General features: G+C 39.0%; 1 protein-coding gene and 1 long non-coding RNA gene across 3 annotated transcripts in view; one reads left to right on the forward strand and one right to left on the reverse strand.

Moving 5' to 3' along the window:
- The window catches only part of CMC1 (C-X9-C motif containing 1), a 45,491-nt gene that overhangs the window by 27,462 nt on the left and 4,277 nt on the right, over positions 1 to 13,752 (forward strand). The window lies entirely within an intron of this gene.
- LOC112961770 overlaps positions 1 to 13,752 on the reverse strand; it is a 31,380-nt gene that overhangs the window by 15,236 nt on the left and 2,392 nt on the right. Inside the window, exons 3-4 of one of the 2 annotated variants that reach the window (XR_003252108.1) lie at positions 11,758 to 11,959; positions 10,706 to 10,979 (exon numbers count right to left, since the gene is read on the reverse strand). This is a non-coding gene — a long non-coding RNA (uncharacterized LOC112961770). Of the gene's footprint in view, positions 1 to 9,319; positions 10,980 to 11,757; positions 11,960 to 13,752 lie in introns of those variants that run through there. The other variant, XR_003252107.1, reaches the window with a different exon arrangement.

Below are 13,752 nucleotides of genomic sequence, written 5' to 3' on the forward strand. Positions count from 1 at the left end.
TGGTTTTTTTTTTTTTCTTCCCCCTTTCAGAATAAAGGTGAGAGAAATCTTTGGAAAAACTTACATACTGAAGAATCTGTTGGTGGTGGAGGCATGTGTGCATGTGCATTCAGAATGTAAAACTCATTTACTTCAGCACCCAGACAAGGGAGAAAAGATTTTGAGCCAGATTCTGATCCTGTCATTTCAGACCAGCAGCAAAGGTACTCAGGATCATCCCATCATAGCACTAAGAGGTCCCAACCATGGATGCTGCTTACAAAGAAGTCAGAATATGACCTGCGGAGCTTTCAGTCGTAAGCAGGCATGGAAGACAGAAGGGTACATGGAGATGCAGGGTGCTGTTGAGAAGGCCATGGTATTGGTAGCATTAGGACCCTAAATTCCTGCTTGTATCCTAGCCATTAAATACTGCTGCTGTTTGAATTCTGCATGTCCTCAGCCTCTGCTGACTAATACATAGAGGTCTTCTGTCCCATCTTGTCTTACAGCAGCTTGAACACTATTTACTAGATCCTGGGACTGAACTTGCTAGAACTTCTGTTTCTGCTTTCTTCTTGTCACTGTTACAGACTTTGCCTTGTTGTTTAGAGAACAGTTAACAGAAGCTGAGTTATATGATATTTAGTGGGAGGAATCATGCCTTGGGAAGACATGTGACTAGAATGGGTTCTAAACTAAAACTGTATTATTTCTCCCTGTCTAAACTTTGAATGTGCCTCCTTTGCTAATAGTTTTGTAACAGATGCATTGCTAGTTATTTCAAATAAACTCTCTGAAGTACAGTTGTATTGCTAAATATGGAAATTAGGTTTATGTGATTATTTTAGCTGTTTCTTTCATAATGGCAGCAAGGCTGTATATTATTCTAAAATCTTTTTGAATTGGACACAAATACTCAAAGCAGGCAGAATAGATGCAGTTAAACAAGCATCTCATTCCAAACTGAAGTACATGTGTGCACACAGCTTGAGGAATGCTATGTAGTTGTCTGTGAGAAGTTAGAATTGTCCCCTGAGGCTTCGTTATACCAAACTAAAGTCTGGAGTAGCACCATTAAAGTCTATGGTATTGCATTCACTATGCCATTAGTGCATTTAGCCTTTCACTGAAGAACAGCTCCCGTTGTTGAAGAACTTTCATAGCTGACAAATAGTTGTTGGCAGATTTTGTTTTGCTTTCTCTACCTAGAAGTATTTCATCTTACTCTCTTAGAAATTATATATAGAAATTAACAGATATAGCCATTTCTCCATAACTAAGGTTATAATCACATGTATTAATAAAACCACCTCTTACATGTCAAATTCTTTGGCCTGGTACTGTTTGATTACCACAACCACTAGTATCACAGAAGCAGTTACTGCTGGGACACTTGGTTATGTCCCCTGTATGCCTGGGCTTCTGTCTGGTGCTTCCTTGTCAAAACAAATTACTTTCTCAGCAAAGGTTTATGTCACCAGTTCTATGTTTTCATCCTGCTCCCTGATGCTTGATGTCCATACCCAATAGGCCTGTGCAGCAAATGATTCCTGGAAGTCCTGTATTGGGCCAGAAGACATGGGTTAAGTTAGGGTGTTTGGGATTTGCATTTTCCTTCCTTCCTGTGGTCAGCTTCCCTCTGTGAGTAGACAAGCTTGAGCTGCTTGCTATCTTTATGAAAGCTTTTGCACAAATGGTGGCTCTTTTGTAATAAGCTGCTCCTCTTACCTTGTTCTAATGGTGTTGGCCTCATTTTATGTTCAGTTTAATGGCTGTGAAAAGTTTGAAGAAAACATGCATTATTAGAGCTCTGGGAAGATACAGGGCATGGAGGAATTCCTGATCAAGGGGGGAATCATAATTACCCTGTTCCTGCATGCGAAGTAGAAAACTCTCTGTATAGCAACTGGCTAATGTGTTGCTATTAGAGATCAAAAGTAGTTTAGTACCTCTTGCCCCAAAGCAACATTGATAGCAGGCCCAGTATATGGAAAATAGGCATAGCTGATTGCAGAGTGCCCTAACCAGGCCAACCAGTGATGGAGTTTGCTCAGTGTTAGAGCTTCAGTCTCTCCAGTACAGGAACGCCTGTGAGCAAGTCTATGTTGGTCAGACCTGGAAGTCTGAAAGAGCTGCAGGGCTCAGTGCAGTGCTCACAGCTCATGGGGAGCTTTCCAGGACCCTGAAAAATCCTGGGTTGTACTGCTTTCTTGTTTAAAAGGTTATTTGTGCAACAATTTCAAAGACACAGGAAGAATATGGAGGCTGGATTATCTGCTGGTCTGGTATTCAGTCTTTTTTAATAATCTGGTTATCCTAGTCAGCTTATTTAAAACAAGTTCTGATTTACAGAAAATGAAAGATGTATATCTTAACTACTACCAAACTTCCACATCTAGTATATTAAATAACACCTGAACTTGCTAAACTGTGTGTGTGCTTTCCTGTCACATTGTTAAAACTCATCTCTTTAAACCATGAAGTGAATAGGTAGGGAAACCCAGAATTTTGACTTCCTACAGAGTCAGTGACATACTTTCTTTTGAAAAAGAAACTATATACATAATCATACTGAGGCCACCATTGCAAAGTATAAAGTTCAGAATATAGACACAGCATAAGATGTTTTTTCAAAAAATTGTGCTGCAGACTCTGTCATCCATACCAAAGCTGAGTCCATAGCTCATTGAGCAGAAATTCTTTCCACAGCTCCACACTGGTGTGCACTGGCTACTAACTTTTTTAAAAATATGACTCTAAACATATCTTGCAAACCAGGTAAATACACTGTAGCCTGTTCCAGAGATGGTTGGGAAGGATTCTAGGAAGAACTGTGACCTGTAAGGGAAGGTCACTTCCTCTTTTAAAGGAGGGTAAGTGTATTCATCTTTAATATTGTAGCCTTGTTGGAATACCCAGCAGGCCTGAGAATTTTGGCCCTGTTCTCTCTCTCCCTCACCCCTTCCTCCAGCAGGAACCCTGAACTCAGTTTCACTCTTTTTTAAAGGGTGTTTTGTTTCATTCAGACAGAGGAGGGGAAATAAAGATATTTCTGTAGTTGAACTTTGAGTAAAAATCATAATGTTGGAAATATGGTAACTTGAACTGACTTAAAAAAAAATCCAACAATAAACTAGAGCTGGTGTCATGGTGGAGGCCTCTTTAGGAGTTAAATAAATAACCTGCTCTATCTCCACCATGTGGTGGAAAGCCATTACTGCTATTTCAGCCACTCACAGTAAATCTCTGCTTTTTATAGATGTACTTTCTTTACTTGGGAGTTCAACTAAGGAGTCGGTCACTATGGGATAGGGGTGTGTGTGTGTTTTTTTAATCATCTGTTATGTTAACATCTCAGCTGTCCCTGAGTGGCTCGGCTGCTCCTGAAGGAGGATAAGCAGCAGTGAGGCTACTTTGCACTGCTCAAGCTGGATGTACTTGTTTATATAGAAGCAGGCAGTGACAGACAGTAGCCATGGGGGAACTTGCATTTGTTCCAGTTCTGCCTCTTCCAGTGCTTGGTATGGTAAYGCTTGATGTCAGAGATACTTACAACAGGATGGGAAGAAAATTAGATCAAATCACTTAAAGGAAGCAGTTGTTTTAAAAAGAGTGTAGTCTAACTAGGTAACTGTGCTTATTGCAGTGCATGTACTTGACAAGAACATTCATAAAGCAAATATTTTGGGGAAACAAATCCTGAGTTACCCAAGTAAACCGTATTACAGTGATGTGTTCACTTTGCTTAAAAGAACCTTTTCTTTTGTAATTCCAAGGGAAAGAAAGCTCGTCTGCTTACCCTGACAAATCTGCATGATTAGCCCAGCAGATTTTCATCTTTGAGCACTTAAATCTGCCTCACCTGAGAAAGTGCAGTCACTATGAAGCCTTATTCTTAATAGTTATGCCCTTGCTATGTTTCCCCCTTGTCTCATGTATCTGAGGACATAACCCTCTCTTTGTACTGTTGTGCTCTGGGTGTCTTTCCCAGGCAGTGGCAGGAGGACTTGCTTCTTAGCTCTAAAGAGCTGGGTTGTTGGAACTTACCTCATAAATATGAAGCTGTACTGTATTTCTGTGTGTTTGGTGCAAAATGCACACATGTATACAATGCTGACAGATATGGCAATGCAAAATGAGAGATCAGATCAGGTCAAGCTTGTGCCCACTGAAGCTCAAAAGAAATTTGTCTCTACATCATCTGCATCAAGCTTGTGTTGAAGTCTGAGTTCTTTTGAAATTCCAATGAATAAAGGCATACTACTAACAAATGCTAAATGATATCCGCCACGACATTTTATCAGCATTCAGCAATAGCCAAGAAAGTACTATCTGATGTTTTAAGGTGTAAGGTTTTTTAGAAATCTATTCTGGCTATGTGATTACTTAGGAAAACATTTTCCCTAGTCAGGTTTGATTTGTGAATTCAGAGTTCTTATCAAACTGAAAACTAACTTTAACCTTTCCACCTGTCACCCTAAAAAAGCAGCTTGATCAGATCTCATGTACCCGTSGTCTGAGTGTAGCATACTAAGTGGTCAGTGAGGTGGATTGAAAACTGGCTGAACTTCTGGGCTCAGAGGATTGTGATCAGCGGCACAAAGTCAAGCTGGAGGCCAGTCACTAGTGGTGTCCCCCAGCGGTTGATACTGGGGCTAATACTGTTTAACCTCTTCCTTAATGACCTGGATGATGGGACAGAGCACACTCTCAGCAAGTTTGCAGATGATACATAACTGCAAGGCGTGGATGGTAGACCAGTTAGTTGCACTGCTATTCAGAGGGACCTTGACAGGCGGGAGAAACGGGCAGAGAGGAACCTCAAGCAGTTCAACAAAGAGAAGTGTAAAGTTTTCTGTACCTGGGGAGGAATAACCCCATGCACCATTACAGGCTGGGGGCTGACCAGCTGGAGAGCAGCTTTGCAGAGAAGGACCTGGGGGACCTGGTGGGCAACAAGTTGACCATGAACCAGCAATGTGCCCCTGTGGCAAAGAAGGTCAATGATATCCTGGGCTGCATTAGGCAGGGTGTTGCCAGCATTTTAAGGGAGGTAGTCCKTCCCCTCTGCTCAACCCTGGTGAGACCACATCTGGGGTGCTGAATCCAATTCTGGGCTCCCCAGTGCCAACGAGACATGGATCTACTGGAGCAAGTCCAGTGAAGGGCCACTAAGATGATTAAGGGACTGGAGCATCTCTCATGTGAGGAGAAGAGAGAGCTGGGCCTGTTCAGCCTGGAGAAGAGAAAGCTTATCAGTGTTTATAAATATCTGAAGGGAGGGTGTAAAGAGGACGGGGCCAGACTCCTCTCAGTGGTGCCCACTGACAGGATGAGAAGCAATGGGCACAAGCTGAAACACAGGAAATGTCTTCTGAACATGAGAAAATACTGTGAAGATGGTTGAACACTGGAACAGGTTGCCCAGAGAGGTTGTGAGGTGTCCATCCATGGAGATATTCAAAACCTGACTGGACAGGGTCCTGAGCAACCTGCTCTAGCTGACTCTGCTTGAACAGGGGGTTAGATCATTTGGTCCAGAGGTCCCTTCTAAACTCAAATATTCTGTGATTCTGTGATATTAGTACTGCTACAGGAAAGTGGATGGACTGGGAAGGGGAGGAGGGCAGACCTGCCCTTGTCCAAGCAGCAGGCTTTAGAGCTGTTGAAAATATCATGGAATTGCATGTTTATATTTTTTCAGAATTCTGTTTTTTAATTCTAATTACTCTAGTCTGGCATATTTTTGTTAGCCATTTAAATACGCGGCTATTTTTGAATTGTGCTAATTACTCTGGCTTGAATTACTGTTTGGCTACGAGTTCCTTGGGCTGTTTGTTTAAAGTAAAATAATTCTTATCTTTCTTAAACTTGCTGTTTTTCAGTTTCATTGACTGTCTCCTAGTGCTTGTTAGGAAATTAGGAAGAAAAGGTCCCAACAATCTTGTCCTGTGCTGCTAGTGTTGGTTAATTGGGGCAGACAGAAGTACTTCCATACTGTTGCCTGTGGCTGTGCCTCTGGTCAGAGTTTCTAGATATACTTCTGGCAAACATTCACAGTTCTCAGTGTGGGCAAATTTTAGACTTTACTGCCCGTAATGAGTCCAGTGAGAGAGGTTTCCTCAGTGCAATCCTCGTCATCGTATGGGAATGGTACTGTGTCCTCCTCATTCATTGCTTTCTTGATTTACTTATTATTGCTTGGTGCTTGTTTCTTAAACACCTCTTTTTTCCAGAAATTCTTTCTCTGATGATTGTTGGACTCATAAACAACACTAAAAACTCTGTTAATGTTTCTGTAATAAACAGAAAAAGTAGATCAACAGCTGAATAATGACACCTGTTTTGAATTAAGTGATGTTGGAGAATCCCTACATGTGTTTTCAAAGTCAACACTGGATTGTGATTTAAAAAAAAACTTTGTGATAGCATTTGAAATAGAATGTTTAAATAAGTTGTTTATTTCCTATATTCATTTGGAAAGCTCCTTGTAAGCTTTAATTTCAGAAAAGAAATGCTCTTGCCAGATGAGAGCAGTTGGCCAAACCCCAAAACTTCTAGTGTCTGTGTATTTCAGAGAAGAAAATTTTGAAGACTGTTGTTTCTAAGTGAAGGTAGATGGCATTGAAACATCAAAGGCACTGAGAGTGAAACCTTTACAGTAGACCAGGTCATTTCAGAGTTTGCTGATAACTTTTGAGGGGAAGCCCAAGAGGGGATGCAGTCTGTGCCCTTGTTCCCAAAAAGGATGCAGCTCTTTTGTTGCTCTCATGAGCAGCATCCCCAGATGCACCCTTGAGCCCACTGTTACAGCTGGTCCTGAGACTTTTGGGGCTGCTATTTGAGTTCATGTCAGTCATTCACACAGCACTGTTTTCTCAGCTCTGGAGCCAGCCTGGATTATTGTTCTGGGAAAACATCTTTTTTTAGTTAACTCCTCAGCTAATCTCCTGGTGTTGCCACTTGTTTATCTGCTGTCACAGGGCTTTCCAGAGACACATATGTGAAAGCAAGTTAACGGGATTGCTCTGAAGAAATAACCTTTTTGATCTACACAGACTGCTTTTCCTCTCTACTGCTTTGGTCTATTAAAGCTACTATTAAACAATTGTCAGGGAGAAAGGGAGAGTGGCTGGACAGGCAGGGTCTTCTGCATCCAAGAAATACTTTTAGGCCAGTARTGTTTGCAGCAGTATTTTGAAAACTTGCTAATGAAAAAGGCATTCATGGTATGATACAAATAACCACAATTGCAGTAGTTGGGACTCAAGCAGGACTTAAACAAGCCAGGCAAAGATAGATATTGAAGGAATTCAAATCAGTATATGTCTTTTTGGTATTCAGGTGGTTTTTTTCACTCTTCCTTCCTCTTCTTCTCTTGGAGAGTTGTCAGTTTAAACGTAGTGTGCAGGTAATTGTAAGTGTTTTGAAAGAGATGTGAGAAGTTTATGCTTCAAGGTACAAGCCAAGTTTACAGTTGATAATGGTGAGGAAGAAACTTTGCTTGAGAAGACATTATTCCATAATGTGGACTTTCTGGCACCTTTTTCTGAAGCAGCTGTTACTGGCTTCTGAGGAAGACGGGATGCAGAACAAATGGGCCTGTTGTCTGATCCAGTCTGTCATTTTCTTATCTTTAATTGTAAGCGTCACCTGAAGCAAAGTCTTCAGATTTGTTTCTAGGATATTGACAACACATTCTTTACCCCAAGGCAGTGCATTTAGAGAAACATAGTTCCTAGTTTTGGGGAAATATTCTTCCTCTGTGTATCGCAGTTGTGCTGTCTGCCTTTCTGACAGTTCTCTCTTGCTGTATGTTCACTTCTCAATCATGAGACGAATGACTTTTCAGCATTTCATACTGGAGTGCAAGATACCCCATAGTTTACTAGAGGATCCTCTGTTTGCATTGCCTACTTTAAGACAAAGCTGGTTTTCCATACTGAAAGCTCACTGGAAAAGAGCGGGGAGGAGGAGGGACTTCTAACATGGTGAATATCCCTTCCCTGAAATTGCCAGATTGCTTCAATCTGCTCTCCTCCCCCAGTCCTGCAGAGTATGCTCCTTCGTGTTGGTCATCTGCCCCAGAGCAGAGCTAGCAGGGTGTTGGAGCTATAAAAGCTGAACAGGAACAGCTTTTGGGGAGCTGGTGCTGGGCAGGAAAATGGAAACTATATAAGATTATTTGTATGACATATCAAATGAATATCTGTGGAGACACAATATTTGATCTGATAACAGAGGTTCACTTGAAAGAATCAAGGTTATTTTATGTCAATTTTCTGTTTGCCCTATATAAGATGCATTTAATTATTTCATGCTATCTCCCTCTATTCAAATTAATCTCATTCTTATATATATTGTTGCTCAAATTATTCTAATTCTTTAATCAGCTGTGTTATGCATGCCATATTAGACTAGAATAGGAAAGCCACTCCTGGCATACTGACGATGCACGTATTTTATTTGTTATTGTAATTTAAAAGTAAAATCAGAAATATTGATTTCTACTTGACTGGAGAGATGATTTAGTTTGAATATCAGACTGATCTTAATCAGGTGAGAATTAATTGAGTTGGAGGTATTAGATATTCAGTGATGTTAACTGAACCATGATCAATCTACAGAGAAGCTTTCTTTTGTACTGTGTTAGAAATATCAAATAGCTCACACTCTGCAATGTAAAACAATCTTTTCATGTTCATTCTCCTACCTCCTTTGGCTCATTAAATGCACTAGTAATCTGTTCTGTGCATATTGAGTAATCTTCAAAGTAACAAGCTAATAAATCACAATTTAATACAAAATTAAAAGCATAACTTTGCCATAAAATATCATTGATAAAGTTTTGTACCATTTTAGTGTTCTTTTACACATTTTACAAACATAGACTGTAGAATCCTGTGTTACAAGCTCTTTCACATTTTACCTAAACTGTTTCCTCTTTCTTCCCTCTTTCACCCCCAAATCCATACTGTTACTTGAGCATTTTTTCTTCACCAAGCAGTAGAGCAGAAAGAATGATCCAAACCATGGACAAAAATATTTACTTTTTTTTTTGAGGATTAAAAAATAAAAGCACTTTAGGAATAGAATGTAAGCTTGCTCTGGATCATGATACAAGCTTCTTTTTATTTTAAGAGTGTGATAGTGGTATCATAAGTGTTGAGAAAATATAAATGGTGAGATAACACCTCTGTAGGACTTTCTCTTAAGTAGTAAAATTGTAAAGTCTTTAAATAACCTAGAGGCAGACCCAAGAGGATCAATTTATCTTGATAATGGGGAATATTTCATTTATTATATGTACAAGAAAAACTTGAAAATAGATATATAATTGATTGTTATATAATATTTTTAATATTATTTTAATTGCACAACAGTGCAAATGTGAATCAATAGGAAAATGTCAAGTATTGTTATAATCTGCATCTGCAAAAAATGAACATTTCAGAAATGGCCCTTATGTTACAGTTCATGCACTAAAAATAATAATGATGAGCCCTTGGCATTGTTATGAGTTCATGCACTAAAAATAATAATGATGAGCCCTTGGCATTGTTATGTCAACACARTTTCCATATTGCTGGTTGTGTGGAAATAAGTCATAAACACTTTTTGTCCTTCTCTTGCTTTGTACATGGAAAGACTTTTATGTTTGCCAAAAAAAAAAAAATTATATGATGTTTTAATACTAAAAATTAAAAAGTAAATATTACATTAAAAAAACAATTCTACAAATGTAATCCACTTGCTTGTTGTTCCCCATAATTTAATCATAGAAAATGAAAACTTTCTGATTATTTTTAATGACTTGGGGCAGGGCATTATAATTTTTTCCATTAAGTCTTTTCTTTATGTACATGTAATTGAAACTTCTGTAGCCTGACACAGAGATTTTACCACTTCTTTTTGCCTATAAAACAGTGGACAGACCAGCCTACCTGTACTTTGGGCAGGGGATTATCATAGGGGACATAAAAAACACTTGTATCTTAAATATGGTAGTGGGGAGGGGGGTGTTGTCCACTGCTTGTAGGTCTGCAGATGCTCACAGGCGTGTTTGATACCAAGAGAATGTTGAATTTAATCTTACCAGGACATCTGTTAACAACTCCACCAAATTTGTTTTAACAACTAACTTTCTGCTAATGTAGCTGATCTTTTTAAGTTTGAAAATCAACTTTTGAAAGTACTGAAAATTGCATACACCTCTCTATAGAGATAGATGGAGAAATCCTTGTTATCCAGTCTTTATTAAGAGAGAAGTGTATTATTACCTAGTTTCAATTCAGTTTCCATCTGCTCTGTGTATTATCTTGTAGGAAAGTTGCAAAACAGTATTAGGAAAAAAGTCATTCAAAAATACTAATGCAAAACATTCTCCTTAGGTACTAATTGTTTTTCAGCAGAGATTTATGTGGATTGTAAAGATTTTTGTATGCAAAGTTCTTTACTGTGTCAACCATCTATCTAGCTATCAAAGAAACTTTAATTAAAAGGGACCATTCTGTAACTTAAAGCAATTCTTAATCAACAATCAAATGTGTTAAAGAATAGCCAGACATTCAAAATAATTCTTAATACTCCAACATTATTTGTATAAGTCAGTTTAGCTACATACACCTTACTGATGACTCCTTGTAGATTTTTATTAAAAAAAAAAAAAAAGCATGTCCAGACAGCTTTGGAAATAATTTCAGAACGCTCTTAAAATCTCTACCTTCTGTTGTCCTGCACCAGGACCTACGAGCAGCTGCCTTTCCCTCCTTCTCTGCATCTTGCTTTCTCAAGCAGATGAAGTTGAGATTAGGAGACCCAGTGAAACGCTGCTCTTTGCTCCTATGCAGTTGGAGATCTGGAGGCATCTGGTGTTGGGGCCCAAACTCAGCAGCAGTTTCCCTGTGCTGCCAAATGCCTGAGATGGTCTCTGCTAAAGAGTCAATCCACAGAAAGGCTTGTTGCTGCTCTCAGCTGCAAGGCCCTTATGTCCATCCCTGAAAATCAGAGGACRTGAGCAGTCTTCACATCATAGTTAATCACCTTTGCATGTTAGCATGCCGTAATTTGCACTTAATTGCAAACTGGCAAAACTGAATTGCTCTGTATTCAAATATAGTTGTTTGGTTTTTGTTCAGCTGAAAGCTGGCCTTTATCTCGGCAAAGATACCATTTGGCTTTACATACTTAGTTGATTTAGAAAAGATACTAAATTATAAATTTGTTTTAGCTGTTAAGATCTCTCAATATGGCTGTAATAGCCAAAAGGTAATGAGACTGAAAATGACATTCTCTGAGAACTGTGCTCAAATTTGGATTTTCCTTACAAGAAAAGTGCAAAATTTTCTTTGTGAGAGAGAGGGAAAAGAAGAAATCTGGCCTTAAATTAAGGATGAACTGTTCAGTGAATTATCTGAGATGTATACTTCAGCAGAGTTCCTTGCTCAGTTTGCATCCTCTTAGATGCAGACTATCCCACAGAGAAGAGTGTGCGGTTGAATCTCTTGAATTCCTGGACTCCACTGATCAAAGTCATTTTGCTGTGAACATAGGAGTTCAAGAAGTCTTGCTTCTTTGTATATGTAGGCATCTTTACAACTCTCCTCCTTCAAAGCTCACTCCCAGGATCTGTTTTCAATTGATCTTTGGGGCTAACCTTCAAATATGATATCGTGAACCATAATTGCTGCAGGTCAAAGAGAAGGTTCCATGGCCAGCTGCTGTTTTAGAGGGGGCACCTGCAGCTTTTTCAAGCACTACTGGATCTGTCCTTACCTGTACATGGAGCAGTCAGTGACGGACATATCTAGCCATCCTGGTAGAGCATTGTCAGGCTGCATTTTGTGGCTAGCAAGCTTATTTTTTCCCTTATAACAAGGCATTTTCACTCCTATTACATTGAGCTCCATCCCTCGTGTTCTTAGCTTCTTGTATCCTGTTCTGCTCCTCAGCTGGTGGAGCACATCAGATGCATCAGCTGCAAAAAAAGGCCAAGCCACATTTGACTTTTCATACTCATTGTCTTTTTATGGTCTGGTGAGTATTTATGAAGTTAATACTATGATGTATCATGATAAGAATGACTAGTGCAGACAGTACTTCCAGGAGGTTGACTAGATTTGCTTGACTATTTGAAAAGCGAGCTGTGCAAATACGCATCTTCCATTTGGGCGAGTCAAAAGTACAAAATATTAGTTCACATCAGCTTAGAATGATCTGTGTTTTAATTGTTTTTTTCTTGATTAAATGAAAAACTGTCAACTTTGAGACAATGTTTCAGCTTGTCTTTAATATTTCTGGTCTCTTTGAAACTGTAGATCAATTTGAAAACAGTCATATTGGGAATAAAAGCTATGACACTTCAATTCTGAAATGTTAGGGATGATTTTTATTGTTTGAAACATATTTTTTTTCTTTTCTTCTCTTTTTGCTTACAATTCTGCACTAAATTTGACTCAAATTAGCACCTAGTTTCACTCCTCTCTAAGCATCTGTTTTGGTAGCTTGCTGCTTGCTGGGAGAAGGAAAACATTCTTTCCCCACATGAACTTGTAAAGTCATGGAAAGCCATCTTCTAGAGTTGTAAAAATTAGATTGTGCACAGGATTTTAAAAGATCAACTGTCCATTTCAGAAATAAGCAGTGAAAGAGCAATTGGTCTTTGTATGACATACAGTATCAGGAAACAGGTTCATTTTGAGTGTGAGGCCGGGTGCCCTGGAGTTTTAATTTCTGCTCGTAGCTGTTAAAATATTAAACTACAATGGGTTTGTAATCAGATCCTGTTATTTTGTGGTATAATATCTCATTATACACCCTGAAGTTTTCGTCTGCAATATAAACATTGCTTGAGTGAGAGGTGGTGACTCTGATATTCAGAGATGAGATTAATTCTTGGTTTGAGACTATTTCTGGAAATACTGTTTTCTGTTTGTGAGGTTATTCTCCAAAACAGTAGTTTTAACACTCTGTGCTGCTCAACATTGAGATGCTTTGTTTCACGAAAGAGTTGTAAGCAAGACAGGGCATAATTAAAACAACACTTTCTAGATTCTGTAAGGTTACTTGTAGACATTTATAACTAAACCTGTCTTGCACCACATTCCTTTACGTAACTGTCAAGGGATTTTAAAGAGCTAGAAATAAGGAGAGGAATAATTAAGTTTTGTGTGCTCATATGGGGATGCCTGATACGCTTCAACCTGCTCTTTTTTTTTTTCTCCTTTGCTAAGCATCAGCAATGTTGAAACTAGATAGCTGGAAGCAGTTTTATCACTTTGTAGCAGTGCTTTCTACTTGCCTGGCCATTTACCACAAGCGGGGCCTTCTGAAGCCAGGGAACGCTTGCAATYGCAGTTCAGGTTTTGTTCACTGGGACATCACGCCTTTAACCAATCAAGACTGGTGAACTAACAAGTGAGAGGGACCTCCTGTTGTCTTCAGTGGTTTTTTTACTTCACAGCTTCTAGAAGGAATGATTACTACAAAAAAACAGCACAGCACTTAAGCATGTGCCTGTAGAGAGTAGAAATCAAACTGGTCACCAGATGAACCATAAGCTTACAAAGGCTTCTGACGGTCTTTGGTTTTGTTTGCCTTTTTTAAGGGACTTTTTTAGAAAATTGATAATATGTTTGATTTTTATATGAGATGCTGATATAGGGACATTCAATATAAATAGTCCAGAAACAACAGAAAAAATGGTTGATTTTAGTTCAGTGATTTAATGATTTCAGTCATTAGGCAATGATTTTAGCTTAAAAAGCTAAA

The sequence above is a fragment of the Apteryx rowi genome, unplaced genomic scaffold (assembly GCF_003343035.1).
Source record: "Apteryx rowi isolate R43461 unplaced genomic scaffold, aptRow1 scaffold_138, whole genome shotgun sequence".
Lineage (NCBI taxonomy): Eukaryota > Metazoa > Chordata > Aves > Apterygiformes > Apterygidae > Apteryx > Apteryx rowi.